The sequence below is a fragment of the Sus scrofa genome, chromosome 17, assembly GCF_054392235.1.
Source record: "Sus scrofa isolate SSC_HxYL_T2T_F1_AM1 chromosome 17, Sscrofa_HxYL_maternal_Yorkshire_Landrace_v2.0, whole genome shotgun sequence".
NCBI classification, from domain to species: Eukaryota; Metazoa; Chordata; class Mammalia; order Artiodactyla; family Suidae; genus Sus; species Sus scrofa.
Genome location: NC_139399.1, coordinates 61440443 through 61467184, shown reverse-complemented (window position 1 = coordinate 61467184; position 26742 = coordinate 61440443). Strand labels below are relative to the sequence as shown.

General features: G+C 38.3%; 1 protein-coding gene across 24 annotated transcripts in view; it reads right to left on the bottom strand.

The window, feature by feature from the left end:
* Window positions 1–26742, bottom strand: part of TSHZ2 (teashirt zinc finger homeobox 2) — a 1034366-nt gene that overhangs the window by 826686 nt on the left and 180938 nt on the right. For all 24 annotated transcript variants that reach the window (XM_085002582.1, XM_085002585.1, XM_085002599.1 and 21 more), the window contains one exon: window positions 4779–4836. The gene's annotated coding sequence lies outside the window, so the exon portion shown is untranslated. The remainder of the gene's footprint in view (window positions 1–4778; window positions 4837–26742) is intronic.

Genomic DNA, 26742 nt, shown 5'->3' with positions numbered 1-26742 from the left:
TGAACTGTCAATGTAGTCAGCTTTCCTTGAAGCACATTACTGCCTGAAAGAAAGGTGGCTGAGTAACTCAACACATTGGGGTTCTGTCAGAAAAAGGGAAGGGGGAAAACAGACTTTGAATAAGCAATCTTTAGCATGTTTATTTCTTCAAACATGTATTAGGGAAAACTAAAACTAACATATTGAACCATGCTTTCATAGCTCTTATGACTTAGGATAAAGCTAAATTTTTTAAGTCTATTTAAATAAATACATTAAACAAGAGTATAATCCTCAACAAAATATTAGCAAACTGAATTCAACAATACATTAAAAATGAGTGTGAAAAAAAAAAACCACGTTGAAAGGCTCACTCACCACAATCAAGTGGGATTTATTCAATATCTGCAAATCAATCAATATGACACATTCCACTAACAAAATGAAGGATAAAAATCACCTGATCATTTCAATAGATACAGAAAAAGCATTAATAATAGTCAAAATTTATTCACGATAAAAACTCTTAATGAAGTTAATATAGAGTGTGAACATCATACTCGATGGTGAAAGGCTAAAAGCTTGTTCCCCTAAGATCAGGAAGAAGACAAGGATGCCCAATCTCACTACTTTTATTCAACACAGTATTAAAAGCCCTAGGCATAGCAATCAGAAAAGAAAAAGAATAAAGAATAAAAGGCAACCAAATTGGAAGAGAAGAAGTAAAATTGTTACCATTTGCAGATGACATGACATTATACATAAAAAACCCTAAGGACTCTACCAAAAAATTATCAGAACTAATAAATGAATTCAGTAAAGTTGCAGGACATAAAATTAATATACAGAAATAAATTGCATTCCTATATATAAATAATGATCAAAAAAATAATGAAAACAATCCCATTTGTAATTGAATCACAAAGAATAAAATACCCATGAATAAATTTAACCAAGGTGAAACACCAATACTCTGAAACCTTTAAGTGATTGATGAAAGATATTGAAAATGACACAAATAAATGGAAAGATAGTCTGTGTTTATGGATTAGAAGAATTAATACTGTTAAAATGTCTGTACTAGCCAAAGCAGACTACAGATTCAATGCAATCCCTATCAAAATATCCATGACATTTTTCACAGAAAACAAATAACTCTAAAATTTATATGAAACCACGACAAACCCCAAACAGCTCAGCATTTTCCAAAAAATAATAATAATAATAATAACAAAGCTGAAGGATTCCCTGACTTCAAACCATAATACAATGCTATAGTAATCAAAACAGTATGGTACTGGCCCAAAAACAGACATACAGGTGAAAGGAATAGAATAGAGAGCCCAGAAATAAACCTACATGCAAATGGTCAATTAATCTATGACAAAGAAGGCAAGTATAGACAATGGAGAAAACAGAGTATCTTTAATAAGTGCTGTTGGGGAAAACAGACAGCTACATGTAAAAGAATGAAACGGCCATTTTCACACACCAGGTACAAAAATAAACTCAAAATCGGTTAAAAACTTAAAATGTAAAACCTGAAACCATGAAACTTCTATAAAAAAGACATAGGCAGTACACTGTTTGAAATCAGGCCTTAGTAATACTCTTTTGAATCTGTGTCCTCAGGCAAGGGAAACAAAAGCAAAAATGAAACAAAACAAAAAGGCAAGCTACTGAGTGGGAGAAAAAAAATTGCAAATGGGAGTCCAACAAAGAGCTAATGTCCAAAATATATAAAGAACTCATCCAACTCAATATCAAAAAAAAAAAAAAATTTAAAAATGGGTAGGGGACCTGAATTGGCATTTTTCCGAAGAAGACATGCAGGTAACCAACAAGCACATAAAACAAGCTCAACATCACTAATCATCAGGAACCAAAATGAGATACCACTTCACACCTATCAGAATGGTTATCATTGAAAAGACAGGAAATAACAAGTGTTGGCCAAGGATGTGGAGAGAAGGGAACCCTTAACACTCTTGGGGGAATATAAACTAGTGCAGCCACTATGGGAAATAATACAGAGGTTCATCAAAAAATTAAAAATAGAACCACCCTATGATCCAGCATCCCACCCCAGGGATTTATCCAAAGAAGATGAAAACACTAATACTAAAAGATATATGTACCCCAATGTTCATAGTAGTATTATTTGCAATAGCCAAGATAGGGAAGCAACGTAAGTATCCAGATGAATGGATAAGGAAGATGCAATATGTATACACAATGGAATATTACTCAGCCATAAAGAAGATGAATTCTTGCCACTGTGACAAGGATGGGCATGGAGGTTATTACTACACCTAGTGAAATATATTAGATAGTGAAAGACAAACACTGTACTTTTTCTGTTATATGTGAAATATTCAAAAATGAATATAATGAAACAAATAGATTCACATATATAAAGAACAAATTATAAGAAAGGTGGAGAAAAATAGATGAAGGGGATTAAAAGATACAAACTATTAATTATGTAAGTCACAAAGATATAACACAGGGAATATGTTAGGAATTCAATGACTTTGTAAAGTACATAATCTATAAAGATATCAAATCACCATGTTGTATACCTGAAACTAATATAATACTGTTAAGTCAACCAAACGTCATATACAAAGGACCTTCCCTCAACCCATATTCCAACCTTAATCTACAATAGTAATAAAGAGAGACTATGGCTAAAAAAATTACAAATTCTAAAATAAACAAAAGTATAGTAAGGAAAAGGTCATGACAAAAATTAAGAATGTGGCACACAAGAGGTTAAATCACAAAATGGCTAAGATTCAGGTGATTCAGCATGTTGGCTATGGTTTATACTAAGCTCTTTGCTTGGGAACTCCTATTGATTCTTCAAGGCACAAATTAAATGTTATCTCCTTATTGGAGTCCTCCCTGATATCCTCCTAGTTTTTTTTTTTTTTCCCTTCTTCTCCTTTTAAAGTTTTATTGAAGTTTATTTACAATGTCCTCCTATTCTTTTTATGCTCATGTTTAAGATTGCTTTCTCCCAGAGCACTATCTTTTTCTTGTATCTCCTATAACAAGGGCCAGGTTATATTATTTATGTGTCTATTCCTGATCAGAAACACTGTATCACTCAGCTATCCATCAAACATTTGTTGAGCACAATTTACATGGCTCGTAGAGAATATTTTAAGTGTATTTCTAGCCCGGGCCAACTATGGCATAACATATATGAAGTGCTTATATTTGTTGTAGAAGTGAAGGAAGAATTAATCAAATAATTGCATGAATTGACAGTAACTATCTATGCAAATTTAGCAAAGGGAGAAAACATTTTGAACACTTAGCACCTTAGCACCTTACCAATTTCTCTTTTTTAATGATTTTTATTTTTTACATTATAGCTGGTTTAAGGTGTTCAGTCAATTTTCTACTGAACAGCAAGGTGACCCAGTCATACATGTACACATTCTTTTTTCTCACATTATCATGCTCCATCATAAGTGACTCTATACAGTTTCCAGTGCTATGCAGCAGGCTCTCATTACTAGCCATTTCTTATTTAATTCAAAATGAAACCAAAAGATCTCATTAAATCTCTGAAGTTTGTGACACTTTCAGAAGCAGGCTACGATGAAGATGCGTATGGGCTAGGACTGAGATAACACATGGTTAATTGGAGGTAAGGCCTTTTTGCCCCCAACCATTAGCTCTTCATTGACTTTAAGAGTATCTGTTATCTCCTTCTTGTAAGAGAACCCAAGGAAAACTAAAAATGAACTCCTCTCACCATTTAAAAATAATTTTATTTCTAATTTATTTGAATAAAAATTTTAAAGTTACAACTTGATCACTTTACCACCTTACTTAGAATACTTTGATGACATCTTAGGGCTTTCAGAATAAAAGCAGAATTCTTCAGTATGGCTTTCACAGACCCAGTCATTCCACCAAAGCTTGCTTGCTTTCCAATCGCACATTCTGCCCTCTCCTGCCACACTGGTTTTCTTGCTGCATTTCAAACATGAAGCTGCTCCCACCTCACAACCTTTCCTCCTGCTTTCCTCTGCTCTGAATTCTCTCCAACTCCTATTTATCCTTAAAGTCTCTAGTTAAATGTTACTTACCTCGCGAAGATTTCCTGGTCTCTCCAAACTAGACTAGTCTTCCATTTCAGCATGTTCTCATGTCCCCTATATTTTTTGCTTCAAAATGATTACCTGACTTTACATTTATCCCTTGTGTTAATTATGTGTTTGATTTCTGTTCTCCCCATGAGAAGGTAAGGTCCATGAGGAGCAGGTGCTGTGCACTGTGAACTGCTGTATCTACTGTGTTTAGAACAGGGTCTAGAACATAGTAGGTCCTCAATAAAGATTGTTTGAATAAGCAGATAAATTGAGCCTGCCCACAGAACAGTAAGATGACTGCCTGGGCCAATCAACATTCTTCCAGGACTACACAAATTCCAAAGTCGTTTTCTCTTGAAAACAAATATTATGTCTACATTCACTCAAAAAAATATTTATCGAGTACCTGTCATGTGTCAGCATTCTTGGAGTCAGTGAAGATAGAGCCTCGAACTAAATAAACAAGACCATGACCTCAGGGAGCTTATATTCTGATGGGGAGACCCAAAATGAACAAACAGATAAACCATAACAAAATATCAGATGACCATGCCAACTATGAAGAAAGCACCAGCATTTTCTTTGAAAATATGATTTTGTGGTGGCGATGTCCTTTTCCAAAAACTGACTTTCTTGACTATGAAAAACAACAGCCATAATCAATTTAGCAAATATCTGAGCTTAGCTTACCTTGGAATGACTCTTCACACCAGCCAGTTAAGAATCTGTTAACGTGGAGATCTCTTTCCTGAGTGGGAAACAGACAAATAATATATTTCAGGGTTAATTTAGCTTTTCAAATTACAAATTCATCTAAAGCGCCATCCTCAGCCGGGTGATAACTCATGGTGCTGCCAGTCTTTAAGTACTGTAGCGTCGGGCTGTGTTCAACTCCTTAGGCGCACTTCTTAAAAGATGGCTACCCTGGGGTTTATATCAAGCCTACATAATCATATATTGAAGCTTGGCTTATTTATTCCCATGTTTCTGAAGTCCCATTAATCATTTTTCTAAGATGGCCAATGTGTTACATAATTAATAAAACATAGGAGCTTAGGAAGAAAGCTCAGAGAGAGTGAGAGATTCAGACAAACACTGAGAAACGGTGTCAATTTTTGATTCCAGTGAAAAATCTCAGTCTTCAGAAGATCAGGTCTTAACTGGAGGAATAAGAAACAATCATTTTTCTCTCTTTTTCTTTTTCAGCCCTCTCCTCCCTTCCTGTGTTTGCCGAACTTAGATGCTGGTCAGTGCTAATTTTTTACCAAGAAGAAAAGTATGTATGGTGGGAAGGATACAGAGTAGTAAATAAAATCATTAATTCAACTTCTCATCATTTTGCCTCCAGTGATTGCCGGGTAATAGCTTGTCTGTGGTTCTGACCCAATGCTGAAACCCTTCTAATGGTACTCCACCAATTAATCTAATGGTTCATTAATTGCAAACATCTGAAATCATTAGAACCTGATTGAGCACAGAAGCATCAAACCTTCCAAAGCTGTAAGTGCTTAAGCAGCAAATGGGCTCACTGCAAAAGAATGTCGATGTTTATAGTAGATGTAACCCAAACTCGGGTGTTCATTGACACACTGTTCCATTTGTATACAACCACCCTGGCATCTATCTGTTCAAGAGTGCATGATTTATCCAGTGCTATATCCTGGAACTGACAGGCCAAAGATTAGAGCTTAACCCAGATGAAAGCCGAGGCTGTGTGTATTTCTAAAACAAACATTTAGTATCTGACAAGCTCTGGTTAATATTAATTCATGATAGAAAGCAGTCAATTTAAGCTTAGTGCATGCCAAAATCTATTTGGGTTCTGTAAATCATTTTTTCAGGATTATAGTGTAGAGAATCCAACAAAAAAGAGACTTACCTAAAATGAGAAATCTGCAGATCTGGACAGAGCTTTCAGAAAAATATCCAACCCAGAATTACAAATGGGCAGCCTACAAGCATGAAAGCCTCCTGTAGATGTGTTTTCTTTGACTAGCACAGGGTTTTTAAATCATCATTTGCCAAATCTGAATTTCTGACTTTTCTTGCAGATCTAGCAAATACCTGGTCCAGGTTCCCACAAGGCAACAGTCAGCTGGAGCTGAGTGGGGGCTGTCCCTGTGGGAGACACACACACACTTTGGCCAGAGGCACCCCCCGCTTCCTGATATTTATACCTTCCCACTTACATCTACCCACTGCTCATCTGACAGGTGAGGAAACTAATGTCTGGAAAGGGAGAAGGATTATCCAAGGACAGGCATTCATTTATCATCAGAGCTGGGACAAGAACCCAGATCTCTCAATTCCACTTTATTATTTAGTTAGCATCACCCAATGCCATTCCACACTGATACACACATGGTTTTTGGAAGAAAATTTTCACCTGGTGTTTAGGGAGTTTTCAAAGGCCATAGAGCTCCACACTGTTATCAATTACTCTTCATTATAGCACAAGCATGTTGCTGCTTCTGGAGATTTGATTAACGGTCATTTTGCAAAACTGCCAATAGCCATTAAGAAGACCTCCCTGTCTATGGCCACCTTTAATTTGGGTGGACAGTGGCTTTCTGTATTAGGATATTGACATTCTTACCTAACCTTGTGCTGGGACTGTAATAAGAAGTACCACTGCCATTTATTAGACTACTCCTGTGTTCCAAACTGTGTCTGTACATTTATTCCTGACTCTTCTGAGCAATCTTCAAAGATAAGTAAGTCTATTGTTCTCACTTTATGAATGAAGAATTTTAAGCTTGGGAGAACTAAACAGCTAGATCAGGATTACACAACCTGTGAATGACAGAGCTGGAATTTGAACACACGTGTGTTGGTTCAAGCCCCTTGTCTTGCTACCACATCCCACGCTACCTGGCCATTTCGAAGTCAAACTTTTACCCTACTGACATACACAAAAGCAATGCTTCTAGGTCTTACATGGCTCAAAGTAAGGAGGCAAAGAAATACAGGAGAGATACATAGTCGAGGATGGGTTAAATTTTCTGTTAGAATTGGTTTAAAAAAAGATGAATTCTTTGCATTTTTTAAAATGTGTACGGGAAGCATATTTCTTGGTGTGCAACAAAAACATTTAGGTTCCCCTGTCATTTAGGTGAATTTTGTTTGCATGCTCTCTTCATGGAATACTGATGTTAATTTTTGGTTAAGTTTAATCTTAGGAAATATAAAGCAATTTGATAGAATAAGTAACCTTTCATTAAAGTTCAATACCGTACTTAAGGAAAATGGGACCGTGTGCATTAATTGATAGTTGACAGCTATTATTTCCATGAAAACCTTTTATAGTAAAATTTCTATTTGATGGATTGGAATTTATAAAATTTGCATTTCACTGAGCTGGATTCCACTGGAAATACTGGGGATGTATTTCTTTTTTAAACAATATTCCATCTTTACATTTTAATTAAACATTTATTAATGGATAGAGTCTTGGAAGAATACAACACAGATTTTATTTAATAACTCAGGTTTATTAGTGCATGAACACAAGTATTTGCCCCATACGTGACTTTGATAAAACATAACTATGAGTATTTTTATCCATAGAGACTTAATTAGTACAGTTTGGGGTAAATTGCTTAATAAAGAATTTTATCTTACTTTACACTATTTTCATTTTTAAACTCAAAATAAATTACACAAAATATCACTGGGAATTTTTCTTCAAGTCAGCCATTTAGAAGGAAGTAATATGATCTCAGAATTGGCATATCTGACTCAAATTACAGAAAATATGGAATGAAATTCTAATCCTATTCATATTCTGACACATCCTACCCCTTATACAAATATAAGGATGCTTGAGTGACCACTGAGATTCATCCTGGCATCATTATCCAAGATTTTAACAAATGAGATTATATTAACATAGAAGCTATCTCTTCTCATTAATTCTCATCAAAATATTAGCAAGATCTCCCATGGTTTTCTATAAAGCACTCATATTAGAGTTGTTATTGCTGCTTAGTAGATGGGAAGGTTGAAGCCAAGAACAATGAAGTTACTTGAAAATAAATTAATGCAAGAATACGTCAAGATCAGAATCTAGGAGTTCCCCTCATGGCTCAGTGGTTAACGAATCTGACTATGAACCATGAGGTTGTGGGTTCAATCCCTGGCCTCACTCAATGGGTTAAGGATCTGGCATTGCCATGAGGTATGGTGTAGGTCACAGGTGTGGCTCGGATCCCTGCGTTGCTGTGGCTCTGGTGTAGGCCGGCGGCTACGGCTCCAATTAGACCCCTCGCCTGGAACCTCCATATACCGCGGGTGCAGCCCTCGAAAAGGCAAAAAGACCAAAAAAAAAAAAAAAAATCAGAATCCAGGAACTGCAATCTTTTTCTGAAACATAACCACCATATTTATTTTAAGGATGCCTTCCCTTATGCTGTTCTCACTACCTGCAATGTCTTTTTGTTTTCCAGGTAGACCTAGTCCCATGACATTCTTCAAGGTTCAGGTAAAATGCTCAGACAGGACATCCTGAACCATCCTATCTAGGTAATAATCCCTCCTGTTAACTACCACTGCAGAGCATACATCACAGGTGACAGTTACATAGCTATCTCAGCACTTTTTTGATGTTGTCTCTCCCATTAAACTTTTGATCTCCACAAGGGCAAGGATGTTATCTAATTTGCTCACCTTCTACATATTCCACACATGGTATGGAATCAGTTTCCAAATAAATTGTTGAATAAATGGATGAACAAAGACTCTTAACTCAGAGCCCAAAATTAATTTCTGCAACCACAAAGTAAATCTCCTGTGAGACCAAGGATTCCTAGTTTGCATGATAAGGCAGTTTCTTTCTGTCCTCTAAAAATGGGGAAAGGGAAATCTTAGCTAAATATTTATATGAGCTGCTCATGATATGATACAAATCAGGAAGGTGGCTGCCTCTTCTCAGAAGCTCCATTCATCTTCCTGATGGCCACTGAGCTGGTACCAGCCATGAATCCACATGCACAGAACCTAAAGTAGGCCCGTTCTTAACTATTTCAGTAAAGAAACTTTGTTTATCCTCCTCAGTGGCAATGCTACCCTAAAAGTAATTCAACAGGAATTACAGTGCAACTTATTAAACATGATAAAAGATATAGTAATATCTCAATGATATTTATTTTAAAGTATAACTAAATGTTACATGAAAAGAACATGGGAAAATTTTATGCAATTCTTCTGAGAACTACTCTGTGTTCAGAATTAAGGGCCAGGATAACTTAAGGGCAATAAAGTTCCTGTGAGCTATAAATCCCTTTCTTTTCAGGACATTCTCCTCTTCATCTTCTCCTTTTGAGTAAAACAGTTATTAGGTTCTTCTGGTATCTTTTCTACAGTTAGTAATCTTTATATAAAGATACAGCATCTCACCTTACAAACTGGGAACAAGAATTTATTAAGACAGATTAAAAATCTAATCAGTTCTTATAGATGTAATCTTGTCATCAAGCCAGAGCTAACATAAATTTTTTTAAGGACCAGATAATAAATATTTTAGGCTTTGCAGGCCATTCAATCTCTGTCACAACAACTCAGCTCTATTCTGTAACACTGAAGAAGCCACAGATAATGGAAAATGAATGAACATCGTTATGCTCTAATAAAGTTTTATTTATAAAAAACAGGTAGTGGGCTCCAGCCTCAGTTTGCTGACCTCTGATGTAGGCTAAAGTTTTTGTATAAAGCTAAATTTTCTAGTGAGGAATTAAAAATAATTCATAATGAGGAATGCCTGGAATCTCAAAAAGTTTTTTCCACCGTTTCTACCCATTGATGGACGCCCGAATCACACCAGAGAGATTTCAACTCTTTTCTTGTTAATATATGTTAATAGGTATGCACCTGTGAAAGGAAAAAGTGTTGTGCAGTCAAATATGTTTGGGATGCTGGATCAACAAATTTAAGCAGATTTATTTACTGAAGAATTTTTAGAGCTTTTAATGTGCTAATGTGCCTTGAAAATAGAGAAAGGCAGAGCAAAAGCATTTCCCAAGCTTATCTAACTACAAAACCCTTTTGTGAGAGCATTTGCAGAACTGTTTTCCACTAAATACATCTTAAGAAATGCTATTTTAAGATAAGGAAGCCACTGGAAAGGAGTAACAAATAATAGTATTTATCATTTATTGAGTCCTTACTTTATATGATTACTTATACCTTGTTTAATCCTTGCAACCATCCTATGTATAATATCCCCCTTTATAATTAAGAATATTAAACAGGTTATATAACTACTTTGAGTTATATAAGTGGCAGAACCAAGTTTCAAACGTATGTGTGTTTGATTTCAAAACTTAAGGTCTTAATCTCTATTAAATCTTAGAGTCACTAACATTCTGGATTGAAATAAGTATTTCCTAGATCCAGACAATTTCAGACCAAGAGGGATCATTAGACATATAGCTTAATCCATTATAGAGAAATAAATTACATAAAAGAGAAACACAAAGCCTAGAAAAAGGACAGGACTGATCCAAGGACACTTAGTCCTCAAACTGCAGGATCAAAACATGGAAGAATATTGTTTTTATCTCAGCCTAAGTCTTTTTTTAAAGAAGGCTTTGCAGATATGTGCTCAGTGAAGGAAGGAGAAAAAAGGTGCTATCAGTCAGAGTTATTTCATTTGCAAGAGGAAAAAAACTCTACTTATACTTTTTTAAACGAAAGAAAAAAATGTGTTGGCTCATGTAACTAAAAAGTAGAGATATACCTGGCTTCAAGTATGGGTTAACCCAGGAGTTAAACAATTTCACTCAGACCTTACTCTTTTTACTTCCCTGTGCTCTCTCAGCTAGATTTTCTTCTTCTTTGGGTCCAGCTTTGTGTGGCCGCAAAATGACTAGCAGCAGCCATGTGGCTGTATTCCCCCATGTTCAAATCCAGCAGGAAAATAAAATTTCTCTTCCTTCAATAATTGGAACAAAAGCTCTGGATCTGACTTTCATGTGATCAAATTAGGTCATGTGGCCATACTGAATAACACTGTGATCAGAAGAGTAATACAAATTATTATTAGGCTTCAGATCGTAACATAACCCTCTGCATTGCCAAATATACCCTTAACTAAGAGGCTCAGAGTGATTTGCATAGGGAAAGAAAATATTTAAGTTCCCTGAGAATAGTATCAAGGGTAACCTGGGTATATTAATACTTACCTTAAAGGGTTGTAATAAGGATTAAAAAAGAAATAAAGTATGTTAAGTGTCTACCATGACACCTGACAGATGGTAGGTGTTCAATCAATATGAATTATTTTTTATACCTTAACTACCATCAAAAATTGAAAACTAATAGAACTGTCTTGCTATCCAATTATATCCCCATAAAGATGGAATGTTGATCATGATATCTCTAGGGATGAAAGGATCCAATCAACACAAGAAAATCACAACAGTGAGTTTGAATTAGCAACCAAATTATTCTCAGAACTGCTTCATCAATATAAGAAAGTCTTTTTTCGCCACAGAACAGCTTTTACATAATGATGATCACTTCTAGAGATGTCAAGGTTATAAGAGCTTGTAAGAGCTCCAAAATCAGACACTGAAATGAAAGTTCAAGCAAGCTTCTGCAAAATGCCAACAGAATTACTCGGGAAGTGGAAGAAGAAAGTACGGATCCTGGAGGTTCAGGAAACCAGAAACTGCCAGTAGCAATTTCACCTATTTTTCTGCTAGATAGGCTAAAGAACTCAACTACATTAATTAGTGACCGAATGTAATCACAACATCATTTAGTGACTGTTATATCTTAATGATAGTTCTAAATGTGACCTGGTGTCGATACCATTTTCACTATCATCATCATCACTGCTTACCACTAGTGAGACAAGAACTTAAGATTCTGGAAGAAATTAAACATTTCTTCTACTTAACAAAAATAACTCACCAAAAACTACAAGAAAATCTTGAAAGCAGCAAAAGAAAAACATGTTGTATACAGGGGAACAGAGTTGAGATGGACTACTAATTTCCTATAGGAAATAATGGAAGCCAGAAGATACTGGAATGGCATATCCACAATGCTGAAAGGGAAAAAAAAAAATCACTTAACCAAGAATTCTGTATCCAGCAAAACCAACTCCCACACTCCTTACGTGTGGTCTGTACATAATGACTTATTTCCAAAGAGTGCCATGTGGAATAGGAGAACAAGAGTCATTTTCAATGAGGAAACCTGACAAACACTACCTCAGCTAGGTAATCAAGGTAAACATCAAGTCATAAATCATGTGGACATCGTAATACCGTTAACATAATGGGAAAATTACACTTTATAACAGTCCTCTTTCTACCAATAACACATAATCCCAGGTTTATCAGGAGGAAAATACATAACAAATTCAAATAAAGACACATTCTAAAAAACACTTGGCCAATACCTCTCAAAATGTTCAAGGCCATTAAAAATAAGGAAAGTCTGAGAAACTAACACAGCCAAGAGAAGCCTAGGAGACGTGGGGACTAGACGTAATGTGGTATCTTGGATAGGCTCTTGGGACAGAAAAAGAATAGATTAAAAAACTAAGGGCATTTTTTTATGAACTATAGATTTTAGTTAATAACAATGTATTACTATTTATTCATTAATTATAATTATTATGTCATTCTAATATACAATGTTAATAATAGGGGAAACCGGATTATACAGTATATGAGAACTCTGTACTATCGTAATTTTTCTGTAAACCTACACTCAAAAAATAAGTATTTTTTTAAAGTCCCAGTAAATGTAAAAGAACTAAACTCACACAAATATGTCCTCTGACCATAACAAAATTCACCTAGAAATCAATAATGAAATCACAACATATTAAAAATTTGTGGCATACTGCTAAAACAGGAATTAGAGGGAAATTTATATCCATACATGCTGACATCAAAAAAGATCTAAAATCGATGATCTAAACTTTCGCCTTAAGAAATTAGTAAAAGAAGAGAAAGTTAAACTCCAAGAATATAAAAGAAAGAAAATAACAAAGTATCATAGAAAAACACTTGCAAAATATACATCTTGCAAAAGTCTCGTATCCAGAACATGTAAACAATATCCCAATAAGATAAACAGATCATTTTTAAAAAAGGTGAACTACTTGAGCAGAACCTTCATAAAACACACACATGTGCAAATGACCAACAAATACATGAAAAAATATGTAACATTATCAGTCATTAAGAAAAACAAATTAGGAGTTCCTGTCATGGCTCAGCAGAAACGAATCTGACTAGTATCCATGTGGTCACAGTTTCGATCCCTGGCATCGCTCAGTGGGTTAAGGACCTGGTGTTGCCATGAGCTGTGGTGTAGGCCGGCAGCTACACCTCCAATTCGATCCCTAGCCTGGGAACTTCCATAAGCCACAGGTGCGGCCCTAAAAAGAAAAAAAGAAATACAAATTAAAATCACATTGAGGTACCCCTTTAAATCTACCAAAATCACTAAAATAAAAATGATTAATAAAACCAAGAGTTGGGGAGAATGTAGAATACCTGGAGCCCTCAGATAGTGCTGGTACAAATGTAAAATGATAGTCACTTTGCAAAACAGATCCTGTTTCTCTAAAAGTTAAAAATACATACACTCATCATACAATATAATAATTCCACTCCAAGGAAAAATGAAAATATATAGCTTTCTTATTTATAATAGCAAAAAAAGATAAAAAGAAAACCCAAATAAATGCACATCAACTGATGGATGGATGGATAATTGAAGTATCACTGAACAATAAAAAAGAGTAAACTTTATTGATACTTGCACATGTTCTGAAAAAATATCTCGACACAGGATTCAAATGCAAACATACTTGAACAGAAAGACAACAAGTATTATTGAAAGTGAGCACTGACTGCAGTCTCCTTGACTTTCAAGGTATCTTGCCTTATTACTCATCCTAAGGAAGACCCTCCTTTTTTACTCTAAGAAACTTCCTTGATAAGGTCTTATGAACAAGAAACTGAGAACTTTTAGGTCATAGAATGAAAGTGAGAGTCAAACAAAGGAAAGGCTAAATACTTTCATATAAGAAAGGAAAATGATGGCCCTTTGCTGGCAGTCCTAGAGACTGTGAGTTAAGGAGTCTAGCAGAGAAAAGGAAAAATATGATATGAAAGGAAGGAGAATGGAAGAAGATCCTGAGAAACATAGTAGGCGTTCAAAGGATGTCAGGCTCCATGAAATTCCACATGACACTAAAGGACTAAAAATGTCTAGAATCTATGACGACATGTATTGAAATGCTTACAGTCACTACTGAGTCTTTAGTCTGCTGCCATGCTCTGTTCTAGGCACCAGGGAAACAAGTCAGTCAATAAAATAATAAGTTACCTGGAAGATAATCTGAACAATTTGAGGTTTTCTCTGCTAGCTTGTAATTTCCCTTCACTGCACACCAAACCAGCAACAAAATCCTGCTAACAAACAAAAGCACTGTTTTCAGGGTGCACTGCGGGGAGTCAGTGGCGGGGGGGTTGGAGGGAGTTGTCCCGTGTGAGTTAAAATGACGCCAGAAAGATTAGATGACAATCACAGGCAGGAAGCATAATGGCTAAAAAATGCTGTGTCAGACAGACCAGAGCAAAGGCTGACTCAGGAAGCCTTAGATATATCAAGAAGGTGGTAGTATACCTACATTATGAAGTGCGGTAGTGTGGTAATATTTAAGGCTATTCACCAACGTTTCAGTGCCTCTCTTCCCAGGAAAATGGTGTAACTGCATGCCCCTGCATCCTTCAAGTGCAGCATGGCCCTAAGATTGGCTTTAGCCAATGGAAAATGAACAGCTGTGGAATATGTCATTTCAATGGTGATACCTTATGAAGAAAATGAACAAACAGTCATGTTCTTGAACTCCTCTGCCATGGCAACCAAAACCATGCACGACATGTGAAGCCTCTGTCAGCCAGGCTCTCACAGTAAGAAGAGCCCCACCCCACCCCCAGCTACCTTGAAACAGACATAGAATATGAGCAAGAAATCAACCTTTGTTGTTTATAAGCCCCTAAAATTTGGGGGAGGTTTATTATTGCAGCACAACCTAGCCTATCCTGGCTGATAAAAGCAGACTGTACGAGTCTATGTGGATATCCTAGGAGAGCTGCAGAATTCAGGGATATCAGAGATTTTCAAAGATCTTTTTAAATAACAGAGTCCTCTGAAGGAACTAGGAAGAGAGTGTGCTTTCAGGTGCCAGATTGGAACAGATGAGAACATAAAAGCAGTAAATTCAGCCCTAAGGATTCTGGAAGGTAAGGGAAGCATCATGACAGGTCTACTTGTCTTTTTCTGACAGGAAAAAGTATACACCTTCCTTCAGAGACAATACTTTTTATCCCCCTAGAACTAAATTCAAGCTGGATTTGTCCTCTGGGGATTTGTTTAAAGGATGAGTAGCAGAGTGAACAACATCTCCCGCCACAAAATCACCGAAACACTGTAAAACTGGAGAGTCCTTTCGGTGACCCCGTCGAGAAGGAAAAGGTGTAACTTAAAATGGTGTGGCAGTGAAGGCATTTTTTATGAAAAGCTGAGACAACATGGACCAACCAAGCTACTTTCAGATGACCTAAGGCAGGGTTATGCAAACTCATCTTTGCAAAACATTTTCATGAGTTTTTCCTCACTGCCATCTATTCTCTACTTTACTTAATATTTTCTTTAAATTGATTCCCATTGACTTACTTAGAATTATTTTAAAAGAAAAAAATGGATTTGCATAATGTAAATTGAACACGAGTTTCATTAGCCATCGATAGAAATAAATCAAAAACCCAGTAACAATAAACACACATGAAAACAGAACAATGAATAAAATTATTCAGTTTTTTCTGGATAGTGTAACCTGCTCAAGTTTATAAGCCTGAGGCTTGCCTGTGGTTAAAGGGGGAATTACAAAATGATGGCATCAAACTGAGTCTTTCTCCTTCACTAACCAGAATTAGAGAGAATAATTTTAAGACTAAACAATTCAATGCACTACCTAAAATAATCTCAAGTACTCTTAGTGGTATGCGTCCCACATTTGGGGAAATACGGATTGTGGTGGCCATGAAAATGAGCCTCTTAAATTCCTGACAACAGAGAGGCACATGACTGACAAATCCAGGTGCTGTGGTCTGAGATCTATCACCGGGTTCTCACGGAGACCACGCCTCCCACAGGATGCTCCCAGGCAGTGACTGGGAACTAAGGCGAGGAAGGCATGGTTCTCCTGGAGAGGCAGCTGCCCTCAGCTCCGGGTCAGTAGTTTTGCCAATCATCCTTAGAACTGCACGGCATGTCGAGAAGCTTCCTTCCATCCCACATCTCTCCTTCACAAAGGTCACACCCATCCTACAGTCTGTGGCTCTCCCAGCATCTCTCCAGGACCCTCCAAGACCCTCCCCATTTTCCTGATAGGCTTGTGTATGTCTAACCCTACCTCACTTCTGCTTTTCAGAAAAACCTGACTCATCTGTTGACCTTCCTAACAGCATCTTTTGAAGACAAAATGAACTGGCAGGTATTCCACTAACTTGTTTTGTCCGAGCATCTCAGATAGCATGAATCTCAGTCTAATCTTCCCAAAAGCAGACACAGTACAGATAGCCTATATTACTGACTAAAGCAAAAGCCGCCAAGATCTGTACATAGGGATTAGGGAAGACAGAGCTGACATTTTGTGGTAGATGTTTAAGAGCTGTGTTTATATTCTTCCGCCAAACATTAAGCAAACATCCACTTCGGTGTTAAGACCCAGCTCAAACATTACCTGCTCTGAAAAAAACCTTCCTTGATCTGACCAGCCTTGGTCCTGTCTGTCTCTGCACCTTACAACGCCCCATGAGCACATTCTCTTCTGAAAGCATTTGCCACATTGTACTGCAGTGAGAGTAGAGACGTATCTTATGAGAATCAGGTTGAAAAGTCAGAGCCTGGAGCAAAGATTGATTATGTGAGGAAAAATTATCTTTCAAAATCCCTTAAAAAGTTCCCATGATACAAATGCACATACAGTTTCTCAATGAGTCCATCACAGATATCTTTCCCTCCAGTGCTGGGAAAAATCACTGTGCCGTTGGTTAAGCACCTCATAAAGTGGTTGGCTTGCATTTAAAAAAAAACACTGCAAGAAAAATAGAACCATGTTAAATCTTTAAAGGCCAGAATCACCCTCAACACAAGAAGACACTCTATGAGAGGCGCACTGAGAAAAGCCCGGTTCCCCATCCCCACCTACCTCACATGCTGGCCAGGGTCTGCATTTGCTGAGTGGAGTAACAACCTTAGCCATGTAAACATCATGTCTCTCTCTTTTCATATTTTGTGTACAGCTGAACTCATAGAGGTTAAACCCAGGATCGACTAGAACATCGGCTTCTCTCACTAGAGACCACTTGACCTGAAGCTCCTAACTTCTACCACTGTGTATGTACACAGCTGGTATTAAATACACAAGGGAGGGAGGAAAGGAGGGAGAGAGAGGGAAAAAAGGATAGATGCAAGAAACGGACACCAAATTCATTCCTGGAAGGTGTCTTAGGTTGGTTTTCCCCAGCAAGAGACCCCAAGGCAAGGGTATGAATGGAAGGAGATCCGAGGAGCTTGATGAAGGGAGATGTGAGTCAGTGAACGAGGGATGGATGAGTGAGCAGGTGACTGCTGTGGACACCTGGGGCACAATCCTACTGAGGATCTCTGAGAGTCAATGTACAGCACAACTCATGTGTCTCCTATATAAGGCGCAGGGAGGCTGGGAAATGTATCCACCAACTCCACCCACAAGCACAGGCCAAGACTCCTGTGATGAGAGAAATCCCTCAGGCTGAGATATGCAGGCTTTGCCACAGGAAGCCACAGCATGTAGAGACTGGTGACTGCTGAGGGAGCACGGGTGCCCTGGAGATATCCATCATCACAGAAGGGAATGGCATTCTTTCACTTTTATTTCTATTTATGCCCATTTTCTTTCCACCAAAAAGAATTTTACTCTAATTTTTTTCTCACCAATGAGCTGTCAATCATAGCAAGGACATCAGAATTTGAACATCTTGGGATACTGATTTTTTTCCTTTTCCAAAACACTGCATCCTTTATTTTTTTTTAATTTTTTGTCTTTTTAGGGCCACAGCCGTGGCATATGGAGGTTCCCAGGCTAGGGGTCGAATCGGAGCTGTAGCTACCAGCCTATACCACAGCCACAGCAATGCCAGATCCAAGCTGTGTCTGCAACCTACACCACAGCTCATGGCAACAATGGATCCTTAACCCACTGAGTAAGACCAGGGATCAAACCTGAATCCTCATGGATACTAGTTAGATTCGTTTCTGCTGAGTCATGACAAGAACTCCTGCTTCCTTTATGACTGCATTTCAACAATGAGGCTAAACTATGTCACCTGTGTCTCTCATGAGCAATCTCTTCATAATCTTTGTATGAATGAGTGCTCCAGTTTTATAGCAATTTTTGAAATTGAAAAACCTATTTGTAACATTCTAATTTTACTCATATTTTAAATGTATATAAATACATATACTAAATCTATAAATCAGTATGTTTCCAGCAACTAAGTGTGCAGTACTTTTGACTGTTAACATCGTTCACATTAAATGTTTATACTAAGCAGAATTTTTTATTGGTTAAAACAAACATCCAGCGTGAATTAAGATTTTTACAATCATGCAAAGAACTCTCCCTCCTTGTCCATTAAGAAGTTATCATGAGGAAATGTTTGTTAAAGGTAAAAATTAAAGATCACAAGATCATGAGGCAAGCAGCCTTTAAATTTTCGCATATATGCCAGCACGTGAGGGTTATAAACAGAGGACTGAAAAAGCTAGGAGATAAGTTACATAACTCTGATCCAGTGCCCTGGATCTGAGTAGCCTATTCTGAAATTGTGCAAACCAAAATGAAGATTCTCTTTCTACAAACAACAGAATATAGATTTAGAAAATTTATGTTGTTGTTACACTTTGGAGCATCTGTATTTCCTAGCCTATTCATTGGCCTAAGCTCCAAATAAAAATTTTCCCTGTAAGTTTGCACGCAGATTGTACACTGGAATACTAATTCTCCTCATTAAAATCCAGGCCATGCCAGTGTCCAATGAGTTGCAAAGTTCAAAACGGAATACCTTCTTTTAAGCAAAAACTGTGCAAAAATCCCCGATCATTTTATTCTTGCCAGTGAGAAGGGAAAGGTGAGCTTCATCTCTCTGGATCGATGTCTCGAACTTCCACAGCCCTTCATGACTCATCCCTTCAATCTCTGCCCTTAAATTTCAGACCCCTGCCCTGGATCCTCACCATTGCCTCAGAGAGCCTTTCTTAAACAAATAACATCAATTTTTAAAACTCCCAGGTGCTTCTGTTATCTTAAGGAATGCTGTGGTGCATTTTGTGGTAAAGACGATTAAATTTGTTTCTTTTGTGACCACTCCCTAGAAATAGGTCAGACCCTCACCCAGGATCTGGTTCGAATGTCAAGACTTTTAACACTATGCACATACCAAGAGGGGATGAGAAGTTTTACTCGTTGCAGAATGGGCTTTATAGGGGAGAAGGGAAGGCCCCCAAGCAGGTCCAAATGCCTTGAGAGAGCTGGGAAAGAAGACTGACATGGGGTTTTTATGGTAGGTAAAGGGTGGGCCCACATGAGGGTTTCCATGTGGCTTAAACTTCCTGCTCTTAGGTGGGAAATCAGACAAGACTTGCTAGGCACCTCCAACACTCTATCAGACTTATAATCTAGAAGGCTGATGACTCCCCCCAATGAGCTTCCTTGGAGACCAAACTTAAATAGTCATTTGTCAAGGATGTTTCTTTACAACTTCCCTCTATTCCCACCCCAGACCATTACCCACATTCCTAAGGAGATTGCCTCCCCCTAACCCTTGAATACTGATGTAGCCCAAGAACAAACCTGTGCTAAAAATAGAAACTACCCCTTTTCCTATATAAGCAACTGCTCCCTAAGGAGCAGGGAACCTGAGTTCTCTCTCTGTGCTCCTGGACAGTCTGTTGGTCATAACACTCGCTGAAGTCTCAGCACTGGCCTCCTGCCTCTTCTTCGATGTTCCACACCTGCCAGCCACAAAGTAGGAATTATCTAGGTTTTCTTATCGGCTTGCCCAGATTTAGGGCAGAAGAGGATGAATGAATCCTAAACATTGTCAGCAAACATCCAAAAAAAAAAAAAAAATTGGAGCCAGACTCTTTATTACAGCTTTCCTATTAAGTCAGATTTTCATCTGTTGATTAAAAGACAACATAACTGACAGTTATTTGGATATTTACTACATACCAGACCTACACGATTTCCATATATCATTTCACTAAATTCTCATAAGCACCCCAAGACTTAATGCCCTTGTTTGCATGCCCCTCTAAGGAGAAAAGAAGTCATTTGTTTGAGAAGTTAGGGCAGGAACATAGTGAAAGATGGGGAAAGGGACTGAGAAAAAGGAGGAAAGCTAATAACGGTGCCATAACAAGCTGGTTACCACCGGGGATGTCTGGTACTCAACCCTGCTCAGAGATGTGTGGTCTCCCAGACACAGTGATGTCCTTTTTTTCAATCTTCCACTGTTTCCTGCCGTGACTTACAAAATGACTTTTTTCCAAATCCTTCAAGTTGCCCTTTTGAGGAAAACCGAAACAACTATAAAATATTAAAATACATAATGATGTATGTACCATATGTATATATGGGATAAGAAAATGAGTCCAGTCAGGTCCAGATTCTGGCTTATTATTTATCTCTGATCCCTCTACAGGTGGGTTTTACAAGACTTGTCTTTCTCAGTGTCAGACTTTCTACAAGCATCAGCAGAACTCTACCCAGGACAGTGCCCTAACTCCAGGCTTTGATTAGGCAATATGCTAGCTTAAAGAAAAGCAGATAAAAAGACAAGTCAAATAAAATCATGTTCCCTGGCTACTCAGTATCTGGAGATTCCCTGGCCCCTTAATTGGACACAGTATCGAAGAAAAAGCCTGTCTGGGAGGTGATATGCTGACCAAATGTTCAGGCTGCATTACGTCTGGACCATCCTACATCCTGACCTTCCCCTCTCTCCCCATGCCTGGTAATAATAAGAGTGAATGCCTACCGAGACCTTATCAAATGCCTGATCCTGTTCTAAACACTCGACATATCTTTACACATTTAAACCTTACGACAACTCAAGGAGACAGCTGCTCATGCCTATCATTCTTATTTCATATTTGTGAAGATTAAGACACCCCAGGACTTGGGCCAGCTTCTATGAAGTTTCAAGAACTTCTTGCAAACGGTTCTGTTGGCTATTTGCTTCATGGACAGTTAACCTAGTAAAAACCAACATTTCAAGACCAGGCTTGGGACATCAAATTTGAGATCCTCCCTAAATATTCCTCCATCTACTCATTCACCTACAAAAACTATCATCCAGATTTGAAGTCACTTAGCCAACACAATCTGCAAAATGCTTTTGAAAATTTCCATCCAACCTCATAGAAATAATTTTGGATACTCAAGCAAAAAGAAGGCAGGTAGAGCAGAATATGCCAAAAAAAAAGGAAGGCCATTATTCTAATAGTTCAAATAATCATTCCACAAACTGCTTATCTGGTATTTTTTTTTTTTTTTTGCAATCAAGAAAGTCTTCAAAGATTTCAACTTAAAAATAAATAAAATATATCTTCTTTCATCAGAGGCTATTTCTACCTTCCTTTAACACCAAGTAACACCCTCACCCTCTAGCTTGTGTGTGTGTGTGTGTGTGTGTGTGTGTGTGTGTGTGTGTGTAACAGCTCTGCAATAAGTCAGTCTAAGATGAGTGTTATCATACACCCTGGAAAGATCCTCCAAGCTGAGCATGCATTTGTTCTGCATCTTGAGGAAAAGAGGTAGGCCCTGGAGGCACGCACTGGATGCTATGGTTAATTAACTAATTTACTCAATCAAGTTTAACAGTCGTTTTAACTTTAATGAGACCATTACATTTTAATATGGAAATAACTGCCTTGTATCCTTAACAATCCCCACAGTCCACAAACCCACCTCCCTCTTCTGCCCACTTCACCCCAGTGTTGATGCTGATTTGTGATCCCGAACGCCTGAGTGTAACATCCAGAACTTGTAATACACATGCGCAGGGCCCATTACAGAGACAGCCCACGTCAACCGCTGTTCTGCCTTCTGGTGGCCCCTGATGTACACTGGGAACACACACAGCAGTTGTCACTCATGGTATCATTGGCAGAGTTCTTTCTAGATGAAAGAGCAACGGGGGCTTTTGATACTAAAAACTAGTGTGAGTGAGGAAGAGAGGTAGACCATGTCAGAAAATCCAAAAGGAGAGCAACTGAGGGGCATGGATTTCCACTGTCCTAGGGAGACCCACACTGAGGCTGCCGTTCCCAACTAGGGCTGCGTTTAATTGGGCTCCTCTAAAGGCCAGTAAATCATTGCTATCATGGCCTTCCAAGCTCTTCTTATTGAGAATTTTTTTTATTATTCCAGATACAGTACTTTAGAGATTAACTATGAGAAGTTTTACAAGACGGTGAAGGTAATGAATCATGAATTTTGTAAGGGTAAACCCAACACACTGAAACCAAGTACAGCTGTCTTATATTTGCTCTGTGTGCATTTTGCTACCCGTAATTTTGTCATCAATTTTCATCTTTTGTTTAAACATATTTGTCTTTTGGACAAGATAGGTCATATTTCATAGGTTTGATGAATTTTCTCCTTGGTCCAGTTTTACAGAATTTGCACTTAATTAATTGCCCAACCTTTAATTCGACAGACTGTTTTTAATGGCTATGTAGTTTCAAAAGCATATACACAGTGGAATTTCGAAAAAGTAATTGTTTTTGTGTCACTTCCAAAGAAAGTCACAATTATTAAAATGTGTAAATAATTTGTCAAATGCGCAATGGGCAATAATTAGGAAGATATCAAATAAACCTTTAATGGATATTTTTAATTTGGTGTTCAGCAGGAATATTTAAATAATGCAACAAAATATGTCATTTCTCGCCTCAGGACCAGAGAAGCCAAATCCCAATGTGAAAATGCACTTTTCAACTGCATAGGCTGGATCGTAATAGAGGTGACACTCATAAAAGATTTTTTTAGGTCTTCGCAGAGCCGTAAATCGGGAACCCCCTCATCCGGCAGACAGCACAGAATCCAAAAATCTGCCTATCAAAAGCATCATTGAAGCCACAAGGCTTTTCTGTGCCTGGTAAAAAGCAGGCAGGAAAGGAAGAGACAAAGGTCAGTTGTCAATTCTTTATAAATGTGATGGTGCTGGCAGTTTGCAAAGAGCTGCCATGTTTCCTTAGCAACTTTGTGTGTGTGCAGATGTGTTTAGTACATTTTTTCCCCTTGTTATGTTCAGACCGTCTTTTTGTGCCGTGGACTATTTCAAGTGTAGTCTTTCAGTTACATAGCCCTTTTTATTAAGAGGATTAAGAGGCTGACATTTTTTGGAAGGGAAGTTCACTGATTTGGGGGCCGTAAAAGCCAGAGTTCAGTCTTTAGTCAGACTGCAGATAAAAAGCAGGAGGAAAAGGGCCGAGTTAGAGAAAACGCCTAAGACCAAGAGAAAAAAGCTCAAGAGTATCCAGTTTCTAGAAATTGGAAACCTGAGAGCCCATGACACCCTCGAATGGCATTTTGTCATCTCTTTGAAAGAGATGTTACGCAAAGCTTCGGAGCAAACTCCACCCTGCCTTTTATGTGTCTCCTTTGATTCTGTGATTGTTTCAAGCCTGGAGTCAATATTTAATTTTAATTCATCTGTTCCCCCTTCTTGTTTATTAGTGGCAGGGAAAGGACATGTGGAAATAACTCTCGCTGAACTCTGCTCCTTATTAATTCATCTACAACCTGGACTGGGCATTTACGGATTACCAGGCTCTGTGCTGGGGGCGGACAGCCAGGGTCTAAAAACATTTTCTGAAAAGCACCAGCTAGTAAATATTTTAGGATCTGTGGGCGGGTCATCTAGACTCTGTCGCCCCTCTTCAACTCTGCCCTTGCTGGTTGTAGCAGCCACAGACAATCCAAAAATGAATGGGTGTGGCAGTGTGCAGGAAAGCTTCCCCTATGGACACCAAAATTTGATTTTCACATAATTTTCACACATCATGAAATATCATTCTTTTGATTTTTTTTCAGCCATTTAAAAAATCTGAAGTGCTTGTTTTCCATGCCTAGGAGTCTGTTTCTGCTTTGTAAATAAATCCATTCGTATTATTTTTCAGATTCTACAGATAATGATATCTTAGATTTGTCTTTCTCTGACTTACTTCTCTCAGGATGATAATCACTAGGTCCATCATGCTGCTACAAATAGCAATATTTCATTCTTTTTTAGTTACCAAAGGGGAAAGGGAGGGGGGAAGGGACAAATTAGGAGGTTCGCAGGTACACATGATTATACATAAAATAGGTAGACAGTAAGGATTTATTGTATGGTATGGGGAACTATATTCAATACCTTGCAATAACCTGTAATGAAAAATAATCTGAATATATATATTTATACATATACAATATTGTGTTAGTTTCAATTATATATATATTATTGTAAATATTGTAAATCAATTCCACTTGAGTTAAAAAAAAAGAAAAAAGGAAAAAAAGCAAAGGATAACAACAACAACAACAACATAAAACGCATTCTCATCCTGTAGCTCACAGACAAAAAATGCAGTGGACTGGCTGGTTATAGCCTGTGGGCCACGTTTCCAAACTGCGGATATAGAGGCAGGGGTTGTGCTGTCACAGGGCTTCCATAGTGGAAGGGACACAAAAAGAGGTAAAAGAATGAAAGAAGTGACATCAGGTTACTCAAAGTGACATGAAGAGCACAAAATAGGATGATGTGGTGATAAGAATGACTGAGAGATGGCTTAGACAGAGTTGCCGGCAGGGACTTCGGGAGACAGAATGGCAAAGTCCATTGTTTCTCCTACGCATTTCTATGGGTACCACTAAATCTGTGCATCAGCAGCACTTCTGCCTAATTATTAATTCCTAGAGTTACACTGCAAAGCACCAGAAAACAAAGCAACTGACTCGCCCAACCCTATTATCAAAATTGTAGAAGATAAGCATATTCTAGTAAGCATAAGCATACCTATTAATAGTACAGATTTCCAGGTGCTGTGTGGAACACCTAATCCCCAGTCACTAGGAGAGAGGAGTTTTAAATGTGCAGTACCTTGGTTCAAAGCAAGGGATTTTTTTTTTTTATTTTGTTTTGTTTTAATCGGAAATAGTGCCATAACCTTAGGTCATTTCTCATTTCAATACATGGAAAATCTAAATAATGGTATACTCTCAAATTAGAAACTTATGTTGACTGGGCCTCCTCTTTTATTTACATGCCATCGAATTACGTTAACTTTATTTTTCACGGCTGCTAAAGTATTTTTTTCCACGGAAACAATTATCTTCACAAAAGTTCTCTTGGGGAAAACCATAAAGGATTTCACAGCTTAATTTGTCCTTTAGGGGACAGGCCAAAGGTGAACAATATTTCTGCTCTTCTCATAACTTGCTGGCTAATTTCAAACCCAGTGCCAAAGGATTTGATGGCATTTATTTTCATAAAATGGTTTTGTAGTGGGCTTTCCAGCAGCTGTGACACTGGAAGCTGGTGAATGGTTATTATGAGGTGAATTTTAACTCAAGATTTCTAACTTGGAGTAGTCTTCAGTAATGTCAGGGCTTAAAGGGTTATCTCGTTGGCTGGTTGGTTGTGTCACCTGAAAAGCCTGTATAAAAATGGAATCTGAGTAATAAAGTCTAACCTTTTTCTTTTCCTGTGCTTCATCTGGTGTCACTGGCTCACAGGCTGGCCTGGGCCAGAGGCCCCACACTTGGCCCTTCAGACCAGTTTCAGGTGTGAAACGGTGGCGCCAGCACCTCAGCTTGGGAGGCTGTGTACAGAAGCTCTGTGGACACTCAACTCAAGATTGCGGAGGCGAGCAGGTCGGCAGAGAGCTGTGTGCGGAGACTGCCCTGACTGTCCACGCCCCGAGCCGCATAGCCCCATCCTCGGAAGAACTCTGCCCCTCCTTCCCTGCTGCCCAGGTCCGACAGAGCAGTCCTGCTGGGGAGAGCCCGGGGTTCTAGAGTACAAGCTGGCACCTCTCCTTTCTTTCTTCAAGAAATAAAGCTTTCAGGAATTCCCATCATGGAGCAGCAGAAATGAATCTGACTAGGAACCATGAAATTACGGGTTCGAGCCCTGGCCTCGCTCAGTGAGTTAAGGATCCGGTGTTGCTGTGAGCTGTGGTGTAGGTCACAGACATGGCTTGGATCCCCATGTGGCTGTGGCTGTGGTGTAGGCTGGCGGCTCCAGCTCCTATTAGACCCCTAGCCTGGGACCCTCCATATGCCAAGGGTGCAGCCCTAAAAAGGGACCAAAAAAGACCAAAAAAAAAGGAAGAAAGCTTCTCTGCTCATGAACCTAACTTGGTCTCATATTAATGGCCTGAATGACACCAGACAGAACCCTTATTGGAGACCTACTCAGGAGGGTTGATAACAAAATTTTGGCTATTCTGGTAGGAAGGACCCAGGCCTTTTGCCTGTACCTCTCCACCACAGGCTCCAGGCTCACCCCTGTTCCAGCCGGAGGACGGG